Below are 25,731 nucleotides of genomic sequence, written 5' to 3'. Positions count from 1 at the left end.
TAGCTCTATGCAAACTGTACAATGGATCCTTATGACTGATTATTTATATGTGGCTCTCACTCTCTCCCTCTGTAGCTAACCTCGTGGCAATTATGATCCTGTCTCGAGGGAGGTGCGGGCTCTCCAAATGTATCTCTCGCTATCTACTGACAATGTCAATCTGTGATCTGATGGTGGTTATAATAGCTGTGATTTTCAACCGTATTGTTGATTTTTACTTCCCATATCCATTCACGCGCATCACTCCTGTGTGCCGATTACTAACGGTGCTGGATATGGCCACAAAGGCAATTTCCGTCTGGTTAACTGTGGCTTTCACCTTTGATCGATATGTCGTCATCTGTTGCACAAAACTGAGAGCAAAATATTGCACCGAAACAACAGCTTCTACAGTGATCGCCGTATTGAGTGTGTTCTTCTTTGCGCAAAATATTCCCTGGTATTTTACATATGAACCACTGCACTTAATTAACAACACACCGTGGGATTGTGTTATTNAAAAAAACCTATTACATTTCTCTCCCATGGATATTGTTTGACCTGCTCAACGTTATATTAACCCCATTTCTCCCATTCGTTTTGATTTTGCTGCTCAACGCCCTGACGGTCAGCCACATATTGGTGGCCAGTCGAGCTCGCAGTAGATTGCGGGGACACAGTGATGGGGACAGGAATAGAGGAGCGAGTCACAGTGATCCAGAGATGAGGAACAGAAGGAAATCCATCGTTTTACTCTTTGCTGTTTCCGCCAATTTTATATTGTTATGGATAACATATGTTTTATATTTCTTATACTGGAGGATTTCAGACACATATTACTTCAAAGGGGCGAATGACCCACTGCACATTATCTATCAAACTGGCTTCATGTTGCAGCTTTTGAGCTCCTGTACTAATATGGTTATTTACGCGGTTACTCAGACTAAATTCAGAGAGGAAATGAAGAAAGCGGCGACATTTCCTTTCACGCTAATTTTTAGATTATATCATTGAAACAAGTTCTATTGTTCTTATTTTCTGTGTCACTGGATAGACACATTGTCAGGATTCAGTCTGTTTCTGAGTGTCTCTGTTTATTTGAGCGTTTGTGGATGGGGGTAGATTACACGCGTGTGCATGTGCCTATGTGTGTTTGCCTTTCTGTGCGTGTCTGTTTGTGTATCCGTCTATGTGTATCTCTCTGTGCGCATGCATGTATATGCGCTGCTGCATTTCGCCCACAAAATATACAGTCAATTCACTTGAAACTACATTCTGTGAATCGCTTTGAGACATCTCCAAGACCTGATAAGGCGCGATATCAAATAAAATGAGAATTATTATTCACTTTATTATCCTTTCCCCATTCCAGAATTAGTCAAGGTGCGTTTCTGTATGAAGTTCTTCAGACATCCATTCCCACATCGAGCAATTATTTTAATCCTTTCCTTTCAGTTTGTACAATGATTCTCAATCCACAGCATTGGTTACTTAATTGAATCTTTTCTTTCAATGTTCATTTCTTATAATGGATCAGTGTACAAGAAGTAGAAGACAAAGCCCTCATTTATATGTTGTATTACGATTTTTCAAAAATGTATCAACATTACTCCATTCTAATCTATATTATCTCAAATATAAACACATAATTTTGTGATAATAATTCAAATAACGTTATTTGGTACGTTTTGATGCCCAATATTTTGTTTATAATGCTTGCATTTGATTTCGGAGCAAATTATTCATTCTCTTTACCACTTTTTTACTCTACCCGTTTTATCCAAGTAAGTTCATCGGCTGTCGACTTTCACACTAACAGTCATTTTCCTCTCCTAACTTTCGATTATGAAGCTTAGATTAATGTAGCCTACTGATCAGAGCACTCGCCTCGCATTCGAGATACCTGGCAGGGTGAAACATTAAGCAAGTTGCCTTACTCCCCATATCACTGTTTTCCTACCAGTAAATAGGTCGATTGGAGGATCGCTTGTCTCCAAAAGGAAACAACAAAATACAGAACCTATAGCAATAATGTGGTCACACGAACCAGAATGTTTGTTGAACATTGCTGTGCGCAAACGGCTGATGCATTTCGCCAACACAATATTGAACCAATTCGCGTTATAGTAAGTTCTTTGAAGCGCTGTGAGACGTTCTATTGATTTTCACGTCTCTGAGTGTTTGACCTCTGCTTCCCTCATGGATCATTGAGGATTCTGTGTGACAACCAGATGTGCTGTCAATGAGATGTTCCCTTTGTGCCTTTGTCTCATTTCCATTCCCACAGAATAGCGCTGCTGCGGCCGAAAGAGGCAGAAGGACACAGCGACGGAACACGGTCAGTCTATGTCGGGGTAACTGACTGGCTCCCAGGTCTATGTAATAATAATAATAATAGTCTTTGCATTTGATATAGCGCTTTTTACGTCGCGAGGACGTCCCAAAGCGCTTCACAGAATATACTGTGAAGTGAGTTGACTATATATTTGTGGGCGAACGCGGCAGCCAATTGGGCACAGCAATGTCCCACAAACAATCGAAGATTGAAAATGACCCATTTATTATTGTTTTTGGAGGGATTATTATTAGGCTCTGTGTGGAGTAAGGAAACTTGCCCAAGGTTTCGCCCTCTGCCTGGAATTGAACTCAGGTCTCTCGCTTGCAAAGCGAGTGCTCTAACCACTGAGCTACAGGACTCCACGTAATTGGAGACTGCAGTATTACACAGCGCTGTCAGACAGCTCCAACAGAGAGCAGGTTAAACTGATGAGTTTTGTCCAGGTCTGGTGCTCAGCAGTCTGCTTGATTTGTATCACCAAAGCAACTCTTTTTAAGCATAAAAAACTAGATCCGTTTCTTGTTGTTCTCGAAACCAGTATAAATATTAGCTGTTCAGAGGTGACACTCCATCATGATGGTATTCCTCGGTCGCACGTCCTACTTCTTTCTCAATCACTGAAACCACCTTCAGTGTGAACAGACTTTCCATGGATCAAACCTGAAAGACAAGAACGTGGAGTCCTGTCGCGTAGTGGGTGGAGCACTCGCTCCAAAAGAGAGCGAGAGGACCAGAGTGCGATACCCTGGGATGGCGAAATCTCAGCAAACCTTTCTTATTCCGCCCACAAGCAAACGCCTCTGTTTGTCGAGCAGTAAATACCAACCCGGTTGTTTGACAATAAGCGGAACCCTTTCCTTATCTTGCTTTCATGTGTCTTTATCTACCACAAGGTTGTCTGTGGACTACGCCTATTGGTGTGATTTATCGCTTCTTATCTTTTATTTGTATCCACCGAGATTCTGTTCATATCTTACATATGGCTATGGCCCATTTTCCATGATGCTATCCCCAAAATGTACAGCTACTCCACCGCGCTTTATCCCGACTCTACCCTTTCTAAATATGTGATACCCCGCAATATGTATTTGGCAATCCTGCTCGTTCTGCAGCCACATTTCACTAATCCCTGCTATATTTGGTGTACTTCACTATGAAGCCGTTGAAAGTACTCTCTGATGAGCTTTTACGCTACATGTCCTGCTCGGAGCACCCTACCAGTTGTGGCTTTGGTTTGCAGGATTAACAGGTGTTGAGTGAAAAGACTGCCTGCCCGAAGTCACTGGATAGGACTAGACTGTCTGCCGGTCAGTCAGACTGCCTGTGCTTTCATCAGCAGTGAGAAAGGGATGCGCTTTGGCTCGGTTCCAATATTCCGTAGTCAAACAGGTCACCTTGGAGATTGTCCAGATGGAAGGACACCCTTTACACAATTACTTCAAATTGTCAACCTTGTGATTCAAATACACGCCTCCCAAAGCGCTTCACAGAACACACTGTCAAGTGAATTGAAACAACGCCCTGAATGTAGGGCCAAAGGCCACTCGCCATTTGACACAGTTTGCAGAAACAGTTGTGAATTGAATCACTCGTTTGATCTAATGGTCAAATAATGTGATTGCATCTGCATTTGGCATTTGCAAATGACTTGAAGTTGCTCGACATTTTGATTCTGAATTATTTTCTGCTTGAGGATAATGTCTGATCTGTGGAACCTCTATGTGATCGTTTCCCTTTCCCTTTCGTGCACGACGCAAGACGCACCTCTCCGAACGTACCCTCCGACCCTGTTTGCCGTCGAGCATCACTGATCCCATTCGACCCCCTTACATCGGGTTCTAAACCCTTAGGAAAAGGCGCTCAAGAAATTTAAATTTGGAGTATGTTGCATTTTATTTCTCTTTGTGATCAGACTTGTCTGAAAGTTTCAATGTAGGATACGATGAACAAAATAGATCTTTAAATAATCATCAAGTAGAGACAATACTACAAATGTAAATGATTTACCAAGTGATTTCAACGTTAAAATATTATTAAAAGTTGACAGAATATTCCATAATTTAAACAAATTTATGATTGTTTCTAAAAGGCAAAAAGTTTATTTGCTAATTGTAAACTTAATAAATTCAGGTGTTTATTTGGTCTTTCTCCTCTTATTGCATATTTTGCAATACAACGTTAGTATTATTTGCATGGATTTAGCGCCTTATCAGGTTCTCAAGGTGTCTCAAAGCGCTTCACATATTTGAGACACACGGCCTCAATATCTTCAAAGCACTACAATGATGTAAATTGAATACGAAGCAGCATTTTTACTTATTTTCTTTGTTTCCGACTGAGTGTCACTTAACACGAGATATAATTATAATACTCCTTGCCTTTGTTGGAATAAGAATAAAGATAATAATCTTTGCGTTTGTTTCAGGCTCTGATTATAAAGTCATTCGTTTTTCCACCAAGTGATTCAAATCCGAGTTCAGTGGTCACATCTTGAGGAAAATATGGGAAACTGATTTGTAACTACATCAGGGAAGTGATACCATTGAGCAGTGTACCGATCACAGGGAATGCAATCATAAACCATATATCCGTGCAAATGATCGGATCCTGATAGAAGACCTATTGACAGTGTCTTAATGTGCGGGAAGTTTTCTTTTGAGGGCCATCAATAACAGAATTATGTACAGCAACACAATTCAAATGTGTATAGCGCCCATCTGGTCGGAAGCACATTGCAAGATCATGGACTCCGAGTTCCGCAGAGAAGAGAGACCGGGCACAGCGTGGAATGTGTGTGGTGTCTGCAATCGCCTGTCTCTGTCTGACATGTACGGCACTCACTGGACAACCATCGGCGACACGAGGTGCAGCTGGCGGCCGATACCGAGGAGGTGGATGCAATGTGGGGTTGAACTGGTTGAGCGTTCCGGCTCCACTGACAAACAACATCCTGACGATATCAGGAGGAGCGAGAGTGAGTGAGTTAGAAACTGAGAGAGAGAGACAGAGAGAACAACAGCAGTCACACACACAAATACAGACACACGCGCACAAAGACACATACAGAAACACACACAGAGACACAGACTCACAAACACTGAAGCATACAGACTCTCAGAGAAAGACACCGAAGAACATACACACAACAATCCACGCACAGACAGAAAGAAACAAACACAGTTAGCGAGCAAGAGAGACACACATGCAGAGAAAGTGAGAGTGTTTGTGAGAGACAGAGAGAGAGAGAAGGGGAGAGAGAGGTGGACAGACAGAAAAGACACAAACACACACAAAGAAAAAGAGAAATGGATACACAGAGTTAGAGAGAGAAGGAAACTCAGTTCAGCAGATCTTGAAAGAGATACAGACACACAGTTAGTGAGTGAGAGAAACGTGTGTCAATATTGAGTGATATCTTGTTTAAACGCCCATCACGCCACTGAAAATGCTACAACAGCTCCCAAATTATGCCAAGCAGTCAGCATACAGCCCGACTCAGTTCATTGCCAAGGTCAGCGTCAGCTACACCCACTCACACAACTACAGAGAGAGAGGGAGAGAAACATCGGGACAGAAACACAGAGAGGAAGACACAGAGACAAAGACACAGAGAAGCAGCGAAAGTGAGAGCGAGAGTTAGATACTGAGAGAGAAAGACAGAGAAGGTACAACCGCAGTCACACACAAACAGAGACACGCATAGACGAAGACATGCAGAGAAACACACACAGACTCACAAACAGAGATGCACACAGTCTCTCAGAGAAAGACACCTCATCACACACATGCAGAAATTCAAGCACACAGATGACCGTAGACAGACAGAAACACACACAGTGAGCGAGCAAGAGAGACACACATGCAGAGAAAGTGAGAGAGAGAAATAGAGAGAAAGAGCGAGAGAGAGAGAGAGAGAGAGAGGCAGACGGACAGAAAGACACACTGCACATGCTCCAACAACTCGCAAAATATGCCATGCAGTCAGTATAAAGCCCGACTCAGTTCATTGCATCAGGTCAGCGTCAGCTTCACACATTCACACAAACAGAGAGAGAGAGAGAGAGAGGGAGAGAGAGAGAGAGAGAAAGGGGGGGGAGAGAGAGGCTGAGGGACAGAGACAGAGAGACAAAGACACAGAGAGAATGACACACACATACACGCACACATATACAGTTAAAAGACCGACACTCGGAGAGAACCATTGAAAGACACAAATAGACACATAGAGCAAGAGACAAACACACTTATGTAGACACAGAAAGTGACGCACACAAACACACACACAGTGTGAGACTGTTTACAATATTATGTTATCCTGGACAACTTTGCACAATAACAAAGACACACAAAGCAGATATTTTAAAAAAATTTAAGGACTTATAAGTCCCCTCCCACCCGATCACTCACCTCCACTCTATTGCTCGGTGTCACTCTCACTTCTCTCGCTCGGTCTCTCTCTCTGTTGCTTGGTGTCTTACTCTCTCCTTCCATCTCTTTCGCTGTCTCCCACAGACTCTGGATTTTGATCACTCTCTCTCTCACGCACACTGGCTCCCTCTCTGTACTGTTGCTCAGTATCCGACTCAATTTCTACACCTCTCACTCGGGCGGTCTCAGACTTACTTTTCCCCACTTTCACGCCTACTCACTATCGTTTTGCTATCAGAAATATACTCGCTCTTACGTTCACATATTTACACGCGCACTCACTCACACTTGCTCTCTCATTAATCATAAGCACTCTCTCTCGCTAACAATTTCACAATTGCCCTCTCTAAACCTTTCACATATTCACACTACCTCTTCGCCACAGACCTCAGATACTGTCTCTCTCACTTTAACTCACACTCTATTTCACTCTGCATCTTTCTCTCACTCACACTCTTTCTCTCACAAATAAAGAGTCCCTCACAAAATTCTCTCACATACAATTCTCTCTCACATACTCATTCTCTCTCCCCACATACTCACTCTCTTACTCTCACTAATAAATAAATAATAAAACAAGCTGCTTCACACGCTGTATCTCTCACATAATACACACACCCCTCACCTCACAATCTCTCTCACCCACTCTCTTCATTCACCCACTCTTTCAAAGCACATCAGCTCAATTTCACACCTTCTCTCTTCACACTGCTCTCTCACACAGCATCCCCCACTCTCTCTCTCTGTCACACACGTTCTCACACAGTCTCCCACACATGACCTCTCTATCTCTGTCTCACACACTGTCTCTCTCTCTCTCACACACACACTCCCTCGCACTCACAATGCACGTCCCTCCTGCCCACTCTCTCCCAGCCTCTCTCCCCTACGGTGTACACATCCACACAGCCACCAGAGTAGGCATCGCGATGAGCAGCGTGAGACACCGCAGTCCGTGCCAGAGCCAGTGCCTCTGACGTGGGCATAACTCGGCGATACCCACTGTCCAACACGCCATAGGCATAGGGCGAACCTGAGCCCACGGAGAGCCCCTCTCCGTTCAGCCGCGTTCCGTCGTGACACACCTACCAGACCTCTGCTCGGCCCCGGTCCAAACCAGAGGCACAGATCGGTGTGTGCGCGGTAATGCCGGGACAAAGCCGCTGATAGGAGCCCAGACGCCGCTCGGGCTCCCGGCAAACGCCCGTCTCTCAGCTGCCGCCGGCGGCACTCACCAGCCAACCAGCGGAGCCACGAGGCGCAGTCGGCGTCTGTGCCCGAGGTGGTGGCCAGCAGGTGTGTGTGGACGGGCACGACCTTGCAAGAGTCAGGGCTGGCGATCAGCGAATCGCAGCAGGAGCGAGTGTCCGCGGCTAACACGGCGCATTCGCTGGCGGTCAGGGCGAGAGTGGTGGTGCCGTGAGCGGGTGACGGGGGATTCGTTCGTCTGAGGGTCTCGCGGAATGGGAACCGGAACAGATGGGGACCAGGGAGACAGGCAGAGAGTCTCCGCTCAGCACTTAAGCCCCTCCACTCACACACAACGTCCTGGAGAGACATGCGTGCTGGAAGAGAGAAACAGAAAGAGGCTGTGACACTGACAGAGAAACAGAGAGAGAAATCGACACACACACACAAACACACATACACACAGAGACAGACAAAGAGACACAGACAAATGGACGGAGAGAAAGGGAGAGAGACACACACACACACACACACAGCCAGGGAGACGCAGAAACAAGAATAGAGAGCGAAAGACGAACACACACAGACACACACACAAACTCACAGACAGACAACCCCACAGAGGGACAGACAGACTCAGCAAAGTACACAAACAGACAGACAAGGTAGAGTCTGTGAAAGACACACACACAAATACAAAGAGACAGTTGGAGATAGAGGCAGAGTCTCACACTAACAGTGATAGTGTGAATGATAGGCTCCCACAGGCAAACGCACAGATACACACACAAACAAGAGAGAAAGATGGTGAGAACGAAATTTTGAGACTGGCAAAGACACAGACAGACAGCGAGTGACAAAGAGACAAAGATTCCCAAACACGGAGTGACAGCGAGAGGCACAAGTCTGTAATGAGAAATACAGTCACAGGTTGCTTATAAATCACAGTCAACACCCCACACCCCCCATCCCAACACCCACCCACGAGTCACTCGAGCACATCTTTTAACAGCTCCAAACCCATGCGAAACTGTTAGCATAAAGCCGGCCTCAATGAGACATGTCAATGCACAGGCCAGCGTCAGCTTCACATATTCGCACAAACAGAGACATTTACACACACATACAGAAGCACGCACACACACACACTCACACAGATAGAGACAGACAAACACAGACACACACACAACACGGACCCAATGGGAACGATACATACGCACAGACACGCACACTCACACGGACACACACAGAGAGTCACATGCGCAGTCACTAACACACACTACTCACACAATTAGAGAGCGATAGACAGAGAGAGAGAGAGAGAGAGAGAGAGATACACGCTCACATGTACGGAGAGTCATCCACATACATACAACAACAATAACAACAAAAAATATATTTGTATAGTGCCTTTCAACAACAACAACAAGATTCCATTTATAGAGCGCCTTTCACGTCAGGAGGACGTCCCAAGGCGCTGCACAGTTGGGTCATGACCCGAGCAGGGGGGAAATGGTCAGGGTGAGGGGAGGGAAGGGAGGACGACCCAAGCCACATAGAGATAGATAGTGAGAGAGATGTACACACTCACTCTCTCTCTCTCTCGCTCTCTCTCACGCACACACACACACACACACAACTACACACATAGAGACACACATGCACAAATACATGGAGAGAACCTCAGAGAGACAATGAAAGATAGGAAGACAGAGACATTGGGAGAGATACGTACAAACAGAGACATAAACATTCAGGGAGAGAGACACAGACAAACATATAAACAGATACAGAGTGAGACACAGACAAAATCCACAGATACAGAAAGAGACACGGACACAACTACCTGGATACAGAGAGAGAGACGTACACAGACAAACTCACACATCTTCATTGAGAGAGAAACTCACAATGACACGCAAACAGAGAGCGAGATACACACCACACTCACACAGCTATAAAGAGAGGACAAATACGTATAAAAACACTGACAAAAATACAGAGAGACACACCCAGACTCACTCACACAGATATATAGAGAGAGACACACACGCATTGTATGCATGTTGTTGTTTGCTGTTGATGGATGACCTAAGGATATATGTGAAATATTTTGGAAGCAACCCCGCGAGAAAGACGCTGTGTCAATGCTGTTGTTGTATATTCTGGAAGCTAGTAGTGACGGTGCCAGCACAAGCAGGCAATATCGGTGTTTGAAATAGGAAATTCATACATAACATTTGAAGATTTGTTCTTGGGATCTATCTGTACCAACACATCCACTAACCCGCATTCAAATTCCGATTGCATTGCAATGGAACAGCTCGTCTTTCACCGGATGAAATCGTCGTTGATTGGTATATTGTCGGTCTATTGTAAATAAAGCCAGTTTCCAAACAATACATGTCCACCCTTCAATTATTTGTAAGGGAGCGACAGTAGAAATAAACTGATATTGTTTGGAAATAATAAACCCAACGATTCTGGAGATAGCTTCCAGCAATGACCTCGCAGAACAGAGAGAATACGAAACTGCAATATAATATACGGCTTTGTACAGCGAATGACTTGCAAAGCTGTTCGACACTTCGACAGTAATTAGGAATATAACATGCGAATTGCTAGACTAAATAATTTCAAGATCCGTTCACCTTAACCTGCACCTTCCTGGCAGTAGCTGGACATGTCATTTCCCAAACAGCGTACTGTGTTCCAAGAAATTAATCTATTCAAACCTGATGGAATGTTTTGATGAAGCTACAGATAGCGCGAATGAAGGTAGTGCAGTTGATATTATTTATTTGGATTTTCAAAAGTGTTTCATAAATTCCCACATAAGAGACATGTACGATAGACACAAACACACGGAACTAAAGGGACAGTGACAGCATGTATACAGAACTGGCTGGGAGACACAAGGCAGAGGGCAGGGCTCAAGGGTTGCTTTGTTGACTGGAGGGAAGTAATTCCCAGCAAAAACAACAACAACAAGATTCCACTTATAGAGCGCCTTTCACGTCGGGAGGACGTACGAAGGCGCTGGACAGTCGGGTCAGGACCGGAGCAGGGAAGAAATGGTCAGGATGAGGGGAAGGAAGGGAGGGTGTGAGGAGGTGGTAGAGAGTCGAGAGGGGAGCTGAAAGCAAAGTCAAAGAGAAAGGTCTGGAGACCGGCCTTGAAGGAGGAAGTGGAGGAGGCAAGGCGAAGGCACTGGAGGATGGATTTCTAGAGCCTAGGGTCTGAGAGCCTGAAGGCACGGCCACAGATGGTAGGGCGTTCGGTGAGGGGGAGGTGGAGCATACCGGAGCCACAGGAACGGAGGGTACGGGCAGGTAGATAGGGGGATAGTAGGTCGGAGAGGTAAGAGGGAGCAAGTCCGTGAATGGCCTTGTAGTTGAGGATGAGGATCTTGAATTCGATCCTCTAGAGGATGGGAAGCCAGTGAAGGCGAGCGAGGGTGTGAGTGATGTGGTCAGGAAACCGTGTGCGTGACCGTACCCGAGCTGCAATATTCTGAATGAGGTGCATCTTGTGGAGGAAGGTGCCGGGAAGGCCGGCGAGGAGAGCGTTCCCATAGTCCAACCTTGAAGTAATAAAGGCGTGGACTAGAGTTTCAGCAGCGTGAGAGGTGAGGTTGTGCCATAGACTGGCAATATTCCGGAGGTGATGGAAAGCGGTGCCAGTTGTGGCGCGGATATGAGGGAGAAAGGACAGCTCAGGGTCCAACAGAACCCCGAGGTTCCTGACTGGCTTTGAGAGGGGGAGAGTGCGGCCTTGGATGCTGATGCTCGCATCACACACTCGCATACCCTCTCTCACACACCCTCACAACAAAGTTAGTGTTATTAATCCACACGGACGTTGAAAATTCTTCACTTAATAAGAAATATAAACGTTGTCATTTGAATTATCAAAAAATATAACACCCAGGTCAATAATGTACACAAATGTCAGTGTCAAATTAACAGAATCAGTGATTGGTCAGCCCATAAGCTTTTCTGACTGGATGGAAGTTTACAGTGGCGTTCCTCAGGGATCGGTATTCGGACCACTGCTCTTCTTAATGTACATAAATTATGTGCAGTTGGGTATAGCAAGTACTATTTCCAAGTTTGTGGACGACACAAAGTTAGGAAGGGTGGCAAACAGTGAGAAGGAGAGGAGCCATTTACAGGAAGACAAAGAAAGAATGTTAAAATGGGCAGACACAGAGCAGTTGAGTTTCTGTGCAGAGAAATGCGAAGTAATGCATTTTCGTAGAAAGAATGAGGGGAGGCAATACAGGCTGGTAATTCAATCTTAAGGGGTAAAGAAACAGAGAGACCTAGAGGTGCAGGTAAGTGAATCCTTGAAGGTGGCAGGACAGGTAGATAAGGCTGCAAAAAGGGCAAATGGTATTCTAGGCTTCATAAATAGTGGCATAGAGTACAAGGGTGAGGAGGCTATGATTAAACTATATAAATTATAGCTAAGGCCTCAGTATGAATACTGCGCCCAGCTCTGGGCACCACACTACAGGAAGGATGTTAAGGCATTGGAAATGGTGCAGAGGAGATTTACCAGGATGGCACCAAGAATGAGATACCTTTATTATGAGGAAGGATAGAGAGGCTGGGTTTATTCTAATTGGAGCAGAGAAGGTTACGAGAAGAGCTAGTAGAGCTCTTCACAATCATGAGGGGATTTGATAGGTTAGAAATAGAAAAAACTGTTTCCACTGGTGGGTGTGTCAATGACTGGAGGTCACAGAATCAAAATACTATCTAAAAGAAGCAGAGGGGATGTGAGAAGAATTGTTTTCACGCAGCGAGTTGTTCGAATCTGGAAGGCATTGCCTGAAAGGGCGGTCGAGGCCAATTCGATAACTAATTTTAAAAACGCGGTGGACGGCTATTTGAGGAGGACGCGTTTGCAGGGTTATGGGGAAAGGGCTGGGGAATGGGATTGATATTACCTTGCTGTATTCAAAGAGTCGGCAGAAACTCGATGGGCCGAATGGCCTCTTTTTGTGCCTTACGATTCTGTGATTCTATGATTTTGGTCACCCTCCTCTTTATCCTCTCGACTCACCCAACATCCTTTTGGTAATGCATCGAACGGAACTGGGCATAGTACTCTAAGTATTGTCTCACCAATAATTTGTGGAGTGGCGTGATCACCCTACTGTTGCGGCTTGGTATTGATCTTTTGATACATCCCAAAATCTGGTTTGCTTTTCTCATTGCCACAGAGCATTGTTGCATGAGATTCAGTTTATTGTCAGACAGAAACCCCAGCTCCATTTTCTTCTCCATACATGTTATTTTCCTTGCTTTCAGTAATCGCTATTTTGTTCCCTATGATGTTCCTTACATTTCCCCACACTGAGTTTCATCGACCAATGTTCTGGCCAATTCCAAACCTTGCTCAAAATCCTACTGTCACCTATCATGTTCAGATTTGCAACCTACTAACTTCATTATGTAATTGTCACATGTAAACGTAGCCACTGTGCTCGTGACTCCTCGTTCCAGATATTTCAAATATTAAACAACAGATTTCCGAAAGCAAATCCTTATTGAACTCCCCTAATAATATTTTCCCAGTCTGATGACATTCTTCGTTTTAACATCCTCTGGTCTCTTGCGGTCAAACTATTGGATATCCATTATAATCTATGCGAAACACATACAGAGGGACATACACACAGACAAAGAGAGACATGCATGCAGACAAAGGGAGGGAGAAGCAGATCCGAGTGGGAGAGAGAGGGATCCAGCACTTAATTGGATTGTCCCAAATTGGGGATTGAATACACAAAATGCTGATTCAAGAGGTGAGAATGCTGCAACTAATCCAAGCTGATATCCTGATGTTTAGCAGCTGAAAACTCAATTGATACCACAATCTATTGAATGTAGGGAATTCATGTTTGAATTATTTGGCACACAAAACAAAACAGTCAGTTAAATTTACAGTATATTTGCGAAGCGTTTCGAGAAGTCTTGAAGAAACAAATGGCTTTATCAAAGTCAAGGATCATTATTATTAATGTGGTGTTATTGTTCTGAAACATTTCATCAAACCTCGATGATCTGCAACAGTGCCTTCATTGGGGTCCCAAAGCCTTGTTTCTTGTCAACCTGGACGCAACACACTCCAGAATTAGTTTAAGGTGAGTGCGAGTCTCCAGGGAGAGAGTGTGCCTTCAATTTCAGACACTGTGTGGTTTACATTATTATTATTATTACATATAATAATTTGTAAATGGCTACATACGTTGACCACTGTTTCTGGTTTGGATATTTTGATAAAAGCAAACAGCATTTACATAGTATACTGAACGCAATTTGGCCTCTCGATGTCGAAATCGTGGCGATAGGATTCCGCATGGATGCCATAACAAGTTGTTAAAAATAATTAATTTACGTAAGTTGCACCGCTCAGGGAGAGTACATGTTTTCCACATGGCTGAATCTCGTTCGTCATCATGTAATAAATCTTCTGAGTCAAGCGTTCACGTTGGTATAAATCAGGCTGTGTTTTTCGCTCTTGAATCTCATATAGTTATTCTGATCTCTTGTCTGTACCGAGCGGAGGTACCATCGGTTCTCTGCGAAGATGACAATTGCGCTAACACACAGGATACAAAACATTTACTATCCGGTTCTCGCTGCCTTTGGAGTTCCTGGCAAGTTGTTTAACTTAATCGTTAGTTAGACCAGTTTGCAGTAAAGTTTGCAGCCTGACTCAGTTGGTAGCACTTTCTCTTCTGAATCAGAAAGATGTGGTTTGCAGACTCCGACCCATTGATCTTTGCTGGAGGAGCCGCGATTTGTATACGTAGTTAACAAGTAAAGTCCTATTTGACCCTTCAGGTATTAAAGATCCGGTTGCACAATTAAAAAAAGGGGAGATTTATTTGGGGGTTGATGGGCAACACCTACTGGCAAAAACACTTCGCGGTATGCTTGATAATTTACTTTATATCTGTCTGTCTGCTTTTAATTGCCGCGTTTGCAAACACATAGGCTTTTCAGTAAACTCAAATGCTTTGTGATGTGTGGATGCCGAAAGGTGGCGATGCCTCAAATGTTAGTCAGTCTGTACCGTGCTATAAATATATATGCGTATTAATGGATACCTATCGCTCGGTGGTAAGAGCAATAACATCGCAAGCGAGAGACCAGGGTTCAATTCCCGGGAGTGCGAAATGTTGCGAAATGGAGATAGTAATCCGTACAAAAAATATGTCATCAATCTAATTGAGTCTGTGAGACATTTTTGTATGGAATTGGCTGCCGCGATTTGTCCACAAATGTACAGTCAATTCACTTTCCAAAAATAATAATATTCCTCACATTTGATATTGCACTTTGTATGTATTCCACACATCGCAAAGCGCTGCAGAGAATATAGTGCACAGAGAATTGTGTTCATACCGAGAGATTAAACCCGGCAGCCATTTGCGCATTGCAGTATACCACAAACAACCATGGATTGAGCGGCCAGATGTTTATTTTAATGATTATTATCCTAGAAATGTGAAGTACCAATTGACTAACAACCGGGTGTCTGCTTACTGCTCGGTAAATGGATATATTAAGTGGAGCATTTTGATATGTCTATAAGTAGTGAAAAGTGTCATATCACATGCAAGTAAAATTACTATTATTATTATATATTACACAGAGGGAAAAATCGCAACTGGTATTATTATTTTAAACTGTGGGTTAAGCCAATGATTATCCATACGTTTGACTCATTTGTTAGTGTTCTTGCCTCTCAGTCAGAAGTTTGCGGGTTGAAGACCACAACACTACATTGAGCTGAGGATCCGAACCGCGATATTCCAAGCTTTTGGCCTGTGGCGTTTTCTGGCAATTTACCCACAATTTATAAATTGTAAAACTCTGTGCGTTTGGCTGCCCCATTCCGCCCACAAAATATACAGTTAATTCACTTTTCAGGTTTTTTTGTGAACCGCTTTGAGACCTCACAGCGAAACCGTAAAGCGTTGCATCGAACGCAAGCATTTCCATTGATTATTATTAATAATTGTATTATTAATGAGGGCCGAATGACAACCACATAAGGAACAGTTTCATGGTTGTCTTTCAGAAACATAACCTGTAAGGATTATAGAGAAATCCGATGTTTAAAAGTATCTACCTTTATTTGATTTGCAATTCCAACTTTAGATAGGCAGCAAAACATATCCAAATTGTCCAACAATAATACCTACAGCGATGACAAATCTGTCTCTGTCATTTTCTCTGTCTCTCTCTATCTCTCTCTCCTCTCTGTCTATCTCTCTCTCTCTCTCTCTCCCTCTCTCTGTCACTATCTCTCTCTGTATGTGTGTCTGTGTGCATGTCTGTATCTGGCTTCGTCTGCATGTGTCGACTGCTTTCGATTTCTTGATGCTGTATTAATTGCAGCGATGTAGTAAATAAACGCAAGTTGTTGTATTGTGGTGATAGGCATTTATCTCTCTCTCTCTCTCCAGCAAACCTGGTGTCGATTGTAATTCTGTCTCGTGGGCGGTGCGGACTCTCCAAATGTATCTTTCGGTATCTGGTGGCCATGTCCACAGCAGATCTGTTCGTGATTATCATATCAGTGATTTTATATCGAGTAATTCTTCCTCATTTCCCAAATTCCTTCCTGTCCATCACACCAGTTTGTGGGCTCCTTATGGTCCTGTCCAGCTCAGCAACGTCAATTTCCGTCTGGTTAACTGTGGCTTTCACCTTTGATCGATATGTGGCCATTTGTTGCCAAAATCTGAAAACAAAATATTGTTCAGAAAAAACTTCTGTTACAGTTATAGCGCTATTGAGTGCGCTGTGCGTTGTGATAAACATTCCCTGGGGTTTTATAGTTGAACCAAAGTACATAATTAACGATATACCGTGGGGTTGCGAACCTAAAGCAAGCTATTTAATTTCTCCAACATGGGCAGCGTTTGACACAATTACTTACATTTTAACCCCAATTCTCCCATTCGTTATGATTTTGCTGCTCAACGCCCTGACTGTCAGGGACATACTGGTGGCCAGCGGAGCCCGCAATAGATTGCGGGGACACAGCAATAGTTACAAGAGTCGAGGTGCGACTGACAGTGATCCGGAGATGAAGAACCGAAAAAAAGCAATCGTTTTACTCTTTGCTATTTCCACCAGTTTTATATTATTATGGATGACATATGTTCTATGTTTCTTGTATTGTAGGATTTCTAAGATATATTACGTTACAAACCCTGATGACCCGATTTATATTACCTTGCACACTGGTTACATGCTGCAGCTTTTGAGTTCCTGCACAAACACTTGTATTTACGCGGTTACACAGACGAAATTCAGGGAGGAACTCAGCAAATTGATGACTTTTCCATTCCTTCTAATTGTTAGATTATCTCATTTGCCAAAGTTATTTGCGGCTCTGATAACCTGATCGATGAACAGAAACCTATAAAGCGCCACACTGTCTGTACAAAGCCCCGTTAGGGTCAGAGATAGAGGAAAGCTCCATCCAACCTGACCATCAAAACTTACAGGTCAAGGATACAGACAAAGTAAATATTCCTCTTCACCGTCCGTCCAACATCTGATGTAAGAGTGTTTGGAGAGTTGTTCTGATTCGATTAATACAAGAAGTTGGCGAGTGTCAATCTTTCTCTTCATGTCTATTTTTGTTATTGAGTACAATTTTATGTTTGTGTTCCTGTTTCGCAGTGTGTGGGTGCATCTGTGTTTTTGTGTATTTTAGTATATATGTGCCAATGTTTCAGTGTGTGTGTGTGCGTGTTTGTAGGTCAGTGTATGTGCGTGTGTAAGTTTGCACGCTTATGTGTATTCATGTTTTGTTTGTGTTTTAGTAGGTATGTGACAATGTGAGTGTGTGTGAGTGAGTGTGTAGGTCCGTGCATGTGCGTTTGTGTCTGCGATTTTATATGTTTTAAGATGTATTTGCGAATCTGTGCGTGACCGTGCGTAGATTAGTGTGTGAGCGAGTGTGTAGAACAGTTTGTGTAAATGTCTATGTGCATGTGTAGGTTTCTGTGCGTGTGTGTTTCACTTTCTGTGTCTGTTTGTGAGTCTGCGTTTTTGTATATTTCAGTCTTTATGTGTGAAATTGTGCTTGCGCTTGTGTTGATCAGTGTGTGTATAGATCAGTGTGTGTATAGACCAGTTTGTGTGTGAGTGTGTGTGCGTGTGTGGGTCAGTAGTGTGTGTGATTGTGATGGAGGAAGTCAGTGCATGTGTTTGCTTGAGTGAACGTTTGCTGGTCGGTGTGTGTTTGTGTTTTAGTGTGTGTGTATTTGTGTGTGTGTGTGTCGGTGTCTGTGCTTTTGTGTGTTTTATTATGTATGCGTCAATATGCGCGTGTGTGGGTCAGTGTGTTTGAGAGTGTGTGCGTGTGTGTTTGTGTGTGTTGGATACGGGAGCAGTCGCCTTTCCCTCTCCATTACCACACTTTCTCCCATACCATCAATGGTGATACCATCCTTATCTGATTGTGTTCATTTCTATTGCTCTCTCTATACATCAAGCACCTCATAAGCAACCAACCAACCACCGCCCCACACGATAATCCCATCGCCAGAAAACGTGGCACATCAAAAAATCTGTACAACTGAATGTTAAAAAGAGGAAAAACAATAAAAAAAAAATTCATTCTCTACGTCTAATTCTATAACGATTTTTTCAAAAACCGCGAGCGCATCACAGAAGCCAATCAAATCTGCTGGTTGTATTTCATTGTCGAAGACGCAGTCGTTCAGTTGATTTGTTAAACCCCGCTCAAGTATTCCTGTTCAGGTGGAAGTTAAAGAGCCCACGACGAGATTGGAGAAGAAAAGCGAATTTCTCTCTCCGAGTGACCCAGAAAACAACCCTCCAGATAAAGCTGCAGTGCGGCACGTCTGTTAGATATCTGGCTGGTGGGTTAGCCAGCGGGTCACCTGGTCATCTGTGTAAGTGACCAGCTCTTCTGGTCAGTTACCGGGCAAGTGACCCGGTCATCTGCTTATTTAATTGGCAGGTGACTTGGTTGGCTGGTGACCGGGTTGGGGAGCTGCTTTTCTATTGCTTTCTGAGCTGGAATGAACCAGTAATGGCACGATCGTCACCCGCCATATTCCAGCTTCGCCATCGACATTCGTGTAGATGTCACAGACCCGTCGTCAAATGCGAGGGCCATCTGCATTATTGTCATTTGGCGACTCTGTGTTTCTAATCATAATAATAATCCTTGCATTTGATGTAGCGCTTTTCACGTCAGGAGGACGTCCCAAAGCGCTTCTCAGAACACACTGTAAAGTGAATTGACTGTATATTTGTGGGTGAACGCGGCAGCCAATTACGCACAGCTGTGTCCCACAAACAGTCGTAGATTGAAAATGACCAATTTATTATTGTTTTGGGTTTTGGAGGGATTTTTTTGTGCATGTGGAGTAAGGAAACTTGCCCAAGGTTTCTCCGTGCCTGGAATTGAACTCAGGTCTCTCGCTTGCAAAGCGAGTGCTCTAACCAATGAGCTTCAGGACTCCATTTCTGAGTCAAATCCTTGACTCCCGTAACCCGATTTGGTGCATCATGACACCAATAGTGTTCCGCAATCCGCCACATAGAAACGAGAACTATCACAGACCCCAGGGGTTAACTTGAGAATGTGGACGGATAGTGGTAGATTTGAAAGTGAGGTTAGACTGGAGAGAGAAAGAATAAAATCAGATAGTATTATGTTCAGAATAGAGAGAGTGCGAGGAGTGGAGCTTGACAAACGTGTGTGTTAATAGTTTGAGAGCAGCACCACAGCCCTCGCATATCACAACCCTCGCATAATCTCATACACTTTATGTCGCTATAGTGTATGTCAACATAAGTTATTTCCAGGCATTCTGGGTTGTATTGTTGTGTTCCACACACTGCAGGATGCAAATAAGTTAATGAATAACCACTATAAAATGTCGATATACTGGAGCAAAACTGCATATTTCTTGATCTTTTCTTCTCTATTAAAAATGCTTTAGAGGACAGGTATGTGATAGTTCTTTACAATGTCGACCCACCATGTCCACACATGTGCAGAATGGCCTCTCTCGCCTCTGCCCTGAACCCTGTGTTCCTGACTATCAGCCACGAGTGGCTCTGCAGTTACAGGGACTGAAGCTGCTCACAGTCACTGTTGTCAGACTACAGCTGACATTGTAAAGCGCTGCGGTTCCCTCTCCATATCAGTCCAGTCATGTCACCATTACAGTACAGTCATGTCACCATTACAGTCCAGTCACGTCACCATTACAGTCCAGTCATGTCACCTTTACAGTCCAGTCATGTCACCATTACATTCCAGTCATGTCACCATTAGAGTCCAGACATGTCACCATTAGAGTCCAGAGGACTCTACATCTCCAATGTCTTCACAGAAAGTCATGGGAAAAGATCAAGCTACTGTTGCGCCTGGAAATTTTACTACGCAAGGTCTAAGCAAGAAGGGTGCTGCTTCACTGAAAATGCTGATAGCAAAATCAAAATATCCTAGTTCAGGAAGGCACACTTACAAGGTGGATCGATCTGTGAAAACTGATATATTGGATTTGCTAAGACAAGCACTAACTGAATGGAATACAGAAGAAACATTAATATTTCTTTACGGTTCTAATTTCAAGTGCAAAACACTAGAATCGAACGAGTCAAGCCAAGTGACTTGTGTGAGTAAGCAAGAACTTGATGAAGATGACTTGGACAATCTAGAGGAAATTGAAATTGGAGATCCTAATCAGAATTCCAAAAATGATAATAGTTTGAGACAATGTCCTCCATCCCAAGGGTCAGCGACTAATGTTGGACCACTCCCAGATATGGAACGACTGAAGCCGGAATCTGAATGCCTTCACCTGAAATCAGAGAATTTTATAAGGGGCGGTATGTTTTATCTGAAGACATTGATGGCAATACTGAAGAACATTTGGAATCCATAAATTATAAACACAGAAAAGAAAACCCGGTTCTTCCATTGGTGGATTCCAATGCCCAGCACCAAATCAGAAGACGAATTGTTGTGGAAAAACTTAAAAAAGCTTTACGTGACATATTGGGGCCTCTTCGACTTACAATGTGTGACATTTCTCCTGAGCTAAAGAGACTTGTAAAAACATTCAGGCTAACAAACACAAATATCCTTCACCGACCCTCCCAATGGACCCTAATCGCTATTGTGCTGCTTGCAGTCAGCTGAGAGTTGTTTTTACTATTCATATTTGATGTGCCCACTGGCAGTTGGGTGAAAGCTGATTAAAAAATCATTCAGAAAAATCTCTGTGGAAATTCTTTTAAGAGGAAGACTGTCAGTGAAGATTCCACTTCTTCAGGAGACTCTGCAGAGTGTGACCTCAGAAATGTTCATATCTACTTTTCTGCAAGAATTTGATGCCCAGATTGAAGACCTGGAAAATTTGAAGAACATCTTCAAATACCATGAGAAGAATGGTGTGGGGGGTCTGTAAAACAAAAGTACAATTACATCTTGTAATTGAGTCGTGGAGTCCTGTAGCTCAGTGGTTAGAGCACTCGCTTTGCAAGCAAGAGACCCGAGTTCAATTCCAGGCAGAGAGCGAAACCTTGGGCAAGTTTCCTTACTCCACACAGAGCCTAATAATAATCCCTCCAAAACCAAAAACAACAATAAATTGGTCATTTTCAATCTACGACTGTTTGTGGGACATTGCTGTGCGCAATTGGCTGCCGCGTTCGCCCACAAATATGCAGTCAATTCACTTTACAGTGTCTTCTGTGAAGCGCTTTGGGACGTCCTCCCGACGTGAAAAGCGCTATATCAAATGCAAGGATTATTATTATTATTATTCATGCCACCATTACAGTCCAGTCATATCACAATTAGAGTCCAGTCATGCCACCATTACAGTCCAGATATATCACCGTTACAGTCCAGTCATGTCTCCATTACAATCCAGTCATGTCACAATTACAGACCAGTTATGTCACCATTAGAGTCCAGTCATGTCACAATTACAGACCTGTTATGTCACCATTCCAGTCCAGTCATGTCACAATTGCAGTCATGTCACCATTAGAGTGGAGTCATGTCGCCATTACAGTCCATTCATGTCTCCATTACAGTCCAGTCATGTCACCATTGCAGGCCAGTTATCTCAACATTACTATACAGTTTTGTCACCATTACCGTCCAGTCATATCACAATTATATTCCATTTAAGTCACCATTACAGTCCAGTCATGTCACCGTTACATTCCCGTCATGCCACTATTAGAGGCCAGTCATGTCACCATTACTGTCCAGTCATGTCACCATTACAGTCCAGTTAAGTCACCATTACAGTCCAGTCATTTCACAATTGCAGTCAATTCATGTCCACATTACAGTCGAGTCATGTCACCATTACAGTCCAGTTATGTCACCATTACCGTCCAGTCATGTCACAATTACAGTCCATTTAAGTCACCATTACAGTCCAGTCATGTCACAATTGCAGTCAATTCATGTCCACATTACAGTCGAGTCATGTCACCATTACAGTCCAGTCATGTCACCATTACTGTCCAGTCGTGTCACCATTACAGTCCAGTTATGTCACCATTACCGTCCAGTCATGTCACCATGACCGTCCAGTCATGTCACAGTTATAATCCATTTAAGTCACCATTACAGTCCAGTCATGTCACTATTGCAGTCCATTCTTGTCACCATTGCAATCCAGTCATGTCACCATTACAGTCCAATCATGTCACCATTACCGTCAAATCATGTCAATTAGAGTCCAATCATGTCAACATTGTAGTCCAGTAATGCCAACATTGTAGTCCAGTAATGTCAGCATTACAGAATACTCATGAAATCATTAGGGTCCAGTCATGTTGCCGTTAAAGGCCAGTGATGCCAGCATTAATGTCCATTCATGTCAGCATTGCAGTCCATTCAGGTCAATTCTAAGGTGCAGTGATGTCTCAGTAGCAGTATAATGGTATCACTATTACAGTACAGTCATGTCACCATTACAGTCCAGTCATGTCACTTTTACAGTCCAGTTCATTGAATCACCGTTACAGTCCAGCAATTCCACCATTGCAGACCAATGACGTCACCATTACATTCCAGTGATATCTCAAATGCAGTCCAGTGATGTCACCATTGCATTCCAGGTTGAATTTCTGGCTCTCACTGAGCTACTTGTGTCACACCCACAGGTTTGCGCTGTGTGAGGGATCGCCACCTAATATCTACATTTGGTATTACTTTGTGAGGCAGATCTTGTATGTATGTGTGTGTGTTTGTGTGTGCGCGTGTGTGTGTGCGTGTGTGAGTCTGAGACTGTGATCTTATGTCCACTGCCACTGTAACCTGACAATGGATTTCAAAGCTCTATCTGTTCAGCTCTGTGGAGAGAATACAAATCGTATAATTTTGGTTTCCTACTGGTACTGTGTGGTTCAGATCACTAGTATCTGCGCTTATTCCTTTTACTGTAATTCATGGGGGATTGACAAATGGTTGTGAATGTTCCGTTTTAACTTCATTCATAATGTAACACATTTCTGGATATCTATATCGGTTTAGTTAATGATCAACAACCTTTTAGCACAACAAAAGAAATCCTTTCCCCTATAAACTGACACTTTATGGAGCTTCTGCCTGAGTGTGTTACGCACTGAGCAGCCAAAATGTGACAAACTCTGGGAAACACCAGCACATGCTTCGCACAGAGCGAAATACTCTGAAAATTACCTGCCTGGTGTATACTTTCCTGGATAAAGTTGTGTACAACGCTGTTCTTCACTCACAGAACAAACAAGTTTTAGAGAAACGGTCAGTCTAACAAGCGAGAGAAACTCAGAGATAAGGAACCAGGAAGCTGAGAAGAGAGTATGGCTGCAAGTTTCTGTAGCTCCGCCTGGCTTCACTATCCTGAGCAGCTCCAAACACTGAGCCTCTCACCGCTGAAATTGTTCCACCCAAAGTCACGCAAACTCCTGCAGCAGCCGCCGCCGCCGCTTCACCCGAAACCGCCAAGAAACAAGTTGACCCGTTGCTGGAATCCAGCTTCAAACTGATGGAAGAGATCCATCAGATTGCGGCGAGCGCTGAGCAGCGCAATGGCATGTCCGTGGTCGCCATCAAGAAGGCTCTGGACGCCAAAGGCTACAAGACGGTAACTCACAAATTCCACGTCAGGAGTCCTTTGAAGGGACTGACGGAGAAAAGTTTCCTTACCCACACCAAGGGCATCAGCGCCACCGTCTCCTCCAAACATAAAAGGGCAAGCAGGCAAATAATCCGACCCCGCTGGGGAAGACAGGGTTCACCAATTAATCTACTCACGGAGAAACTTACAATGAGAAAGCCAAATTCACCCCGGAAATCACCAGTGTCTAACAGAATCAGCAAAGCCACGTCTCCCGGTGCGAAGATGACAGAGAAACCGAGACCGTATAACAAGCCAAAACCTACCAAAACAAGAAAGCTCTAAAGAAGACGGAATCTGCAGCAGCCTCGAAGAAAACTAACCAAACCTAACCTAACGTAACCTAACGTAACCTAACGTAACATAACATAACATAACATAACACGTAGGAGCAGGAGAAGGCCATTCGGACCTTCGAGTCTGTCCCGCCCTTAAATAATGGCTGATTTTCCAATCTAACTCCAGCTAATAACCGAACTCTGCCTTAACCCCACATCCCTTAATCCGTTTTTCAATAAGAAATCTATCTATTTCAATCTTGAATATGTTCAAGGATTGAGCGTCAACAGCGCTTTGGGGCAGTGAGCTACACATGTTCACCACCCTTTGAGTGAAGATATTCTTCCTCAAATCAGTGCGAAAGGACTGCCTCTGATTTTAAGATTCTAACCACTGGTTTTAGTTTCTCCAACCAGGGGAAACAATCTCCCACGATCTATTCGATAATGCGCTTTCATGATCTTGTAGCTTTCTCTAAGATCGCCTCTAATTCGTCTATTATGATATTGAAAAAACTGCAGCTACCCGGAGAGATGACGAGGAAGAAAATTGATTTCCCTGTCTGACCACACTCTAGCATTAGATGGTGATACCCAGAAGGGTGAAGGAGTATTAAAGTCAATGACATCGGATTAAGTGGGGAATTATTTATTTACGTAAACAGATACAAAGGGAATGAGAATGTATTCTTGTATTATAAAATAATCTCGAAATATTGCTCCGAGTATTGATGCGAAGTGAAAGCGGCAAAACAAATGCAGATTGTTTCTTCTTTTGTTGAAAACGTAAGAATATTTTAATTGAATACTCTTGGAGCTGTAATACTGCGGTCAGCCAATGTACGGGAGTGTTGTAATGTAAACACACGAAGGAATTACGGTGCGGCATCGCCAACTGCTGGACATGCGCTGGTACTGCACGTCTCAAAGCCTCTTCAATCTGCCTGGAGTTGGGGACATTTTAAGTTCCTCCACATTTCAGTGAGTGACTGTTGACAGCTTTGAGCAAACTGGGGATAAGTAGCCCTGCAGGGGTTCAACTGGGACGTCTTTCCGACCTGAAGGGCGCTACATAAGTGTAATTTATTGGTGTACACTATCCCAGTTGAACCCCAGCAGTCCTGCACACTGTTGTTGCCACGTCCCTTCCAGCCCCTCCCCATCCACAAACAAATCCACACGCAGCTCCTCCCATCCTCACCCACACAAAGGCCTACCCATCCTCACCCACACACAGCCCTTCCCCCTTATCAACCACACTCATTCCCTCCCACTTATCACCCTCTCCTCAATTACACCAAGAACCTCGCCTT

The 25,731-nt window shown here is 43.7% G+C and overlaps 2 pseudogenes; one reads left to right on the top strand and one right to left on the bottom strand.

Annotated features, from left to right (window-relative positions):
• Window positions 1-214: 214 nt before the first annotated feature.
• LOC103172639 lies at window positions 215-8,305 on the bottom strand (annotated as a pseudogene).
• A 12,022-nt stretch (window positions 8,306-20,327) lies between these two features.
• Window positions 20,328-21,157, top strand: LOC121851923 (annotated as a pseudogene).
• The last annotated feature ends 4,574 nt before the right edge of the window (window positions 21,158-25,731 follow it).

The sequence above is a fragment of the Callorhinchus milii genome, unplaced genomic scaffold (assembly GCF_018977255.1).
Source record: "Callorhinchus milii isolate IMCB2004 unplaced genomic scaffold, IMCB_Cmil_1.0 Scaffold211, whole genome shotgun sequence".
Taxonomy (NCBI): Eukaryota; Metazoa; Chordata; class Chondrichthyes; order Chimaeriformes; family Callorhinchidae; genus Callorhinchus; species Callorhinchus milii.
This window is presented reverse-complemented; position numbering and strand designations above follow the sequence as displayed.